Here is a 1,933-nt window from a genome sequence, read left to right on the forward strand (position 1 = left end):
GACAGCACGCTCCCGGGCCTCTGTCGGCAGCGGCAAGCTCAGTTGGGAGCACGGGTGGTCGCACCTAAAGCGTCTACTCGCCTAACTCCGGGCGATTGCGCCTCTCTCGAACCCGACCAAGTACTTAGGACGGCGCTGCGCGCCGCCGGGACCTGAGAGGGTTTCGAGGTGTATTGTGCAGGGGAGCTCAGCCTCCTCCTGTTTGCAGAATAATTGAGCGGACGCTTGCGTGTTCGCGCGGGCCCCCGGGACACACTCCCGGGCGGCCGGCTGCTCAGCTCTAGTTGACGCAGCTCCCTGGTTGATCCTGCCAGTAGTCATATGCTTGTCTCAAAGATTAAGCCATGCATGTCTCAGTACAAGCCGCATTAAGGTGAAACCGCGAATGGCTCATTAAATCAGTTATGGTTCCTTAGATCGTACCCACGTTACTTGGATAACTGTGGTAATTCTAGAGCTAATACATGCAAACAGAGTCCCGACCAGAGATGGAAGGGACGCTTTTATTAGATCAAAACCAATCGGTCGGCTCGTCCGGTCCGTTTGCCTTGGTGACTCTGAATAACTTTGGGCTGATCGCACGGTCCTCGTACCGGCGACGCATCTTTCAAATGTCTGCCTTATCAACTGTCGATGGTAGGTTCTGCGCCTACCATGGTTGTAACGGGTAACGGGGAATCAGGGTTCGATTCCGGAGAGGGAGCCTGAGAAACGGCTACCACATCCAAGGAAGGCAGCAGGCGCGCAAATTACCCACTCCCGGCACGGGGAGGTAGTGACGAAAAATAACGATACGGGACTCATCCGAGGCCCCGTAATCGGAATGAGTACACTTTAAATCCTTTAACGAGTATCTATTGGAGGGCAAGTCTGGTGCCAGCAGCCGCGGTAATTCCAGCTCCAATAGCGTATATTAAAGTTGTTGCGGTTAAAAAGCTCGTAGTTGGATTTGTGTCCCACGCTGTTGGTTCACCGCCCGTCGGTGTTTAACTGGCATGTATCGTGGGACGTCCTGCCGGTGGGGCGAGCCGAAGGCGTGCGACCGCCTCGTGCGTGTTCGTGCGTCCCGAGGCGGACCCCGTTGAAATCCTACCAAGGTGCTCTTTATTGAGTGTCTGGGTGGGCCGGCACGTTTACTTTGAACAAATTAGAGTGCTTAAAGCAGGCAAGCCCGCCTGAATACTGTGTGCATGGAATAATGGAATAGGACCTCGGTTCTATTTTGTTGGTTTTCGGAACCCGAGGTAATGATTAATAGGGACAGGCGGGGGCATTCGTATTGCGACGTTAGAGGTGAAATTCTTGGATCGTCGCAAGACGAACAGAAGCGAAAGCATTTGCCAAGTATGTTTTCATTAATCAAGAACGAAAGTTAGAGGTTCGAAGGCGATCAGATACCGCCCTAGTTCTAACCATAAACGATGCCAGCCAGCGATCCGCCGCAGTTCCTCCGATGACTCGGCGGGCAGCCTCCGGGAAACCAAAGCTTTTGGGTTCCGGGGGAAGTATGGTTGCAAAGCTGAAACTTAAAGGAATTGACGGAAGGGCACCACCAGGAGTGGAGCCTGCGGCTTAATTTGACTCCAACACGGGAAACCTCACCAGGCCCGGACACCGGAAGGATTGACAGATTGATAGCTCTTTCTTGATTCGGTGGGTGGTGGTGCATGGCCGTTCTTAGTTGGTGGAGCGATTTGTCTGGTTAATTCCGATAACGAACGAGACTCTAGCCTGCTAACTAGTCGCGTGACATCCTTCGTGCTGTCAGCGATTACTTTTCTTCTTAGAGGGACAGGCGGCTTCTAGCCGCACGAGATTGAGCAATAACAGGTCTGTGATGCCCTTAGATGTTCTGGGCCGCACGCGCGCTACACTGAAGGAATCAGCGTGTCTTCCTAGGCCGAAAGGTCGGGGTAACCCGCTGAACCTCCTT

At 53.5% G+C, this 1,933-nt stretch overlaps 1 non-coding gene across 1 annotated transcript in view; it reads left to right on the forward strand.

Annotated features, from left to right (window-relative positions):
* Positions 1-294: 294 nt before the first annotated feature.
* Positions 295-1,933, forward strand: part of LOC126150729 (small subunit ribosomal RNA) — a 1,910-nt gene continuing 271 nt past the window's right edge. The window contains exon 1 of the ribosomal RNA XR_007531593.1: positions 295-1,933. This exon is cut by the window's right edge and continues 271 nt beyond it. This is a non-coding gene — a ribosomal RNA (small subunit ribosomal RNA).

Source organism: Schistocerca cancellata, unplaced genomic scaffold (genome assembly GCF_023864275.1).
Source record: "Schistocerca cancellata isolate TAMUIC-IGC-003103 unplaced genomic scaffold, iqSchCanc2.1 HiC_scaffold_996, whole genome shotgun sequence".
Lineage (NCBI taxonomy): Eukaryota > Metazoa > Arthropoda > Insecta > Orthoptera > Acrididae > Schistocerca > Schistocerca cancellata.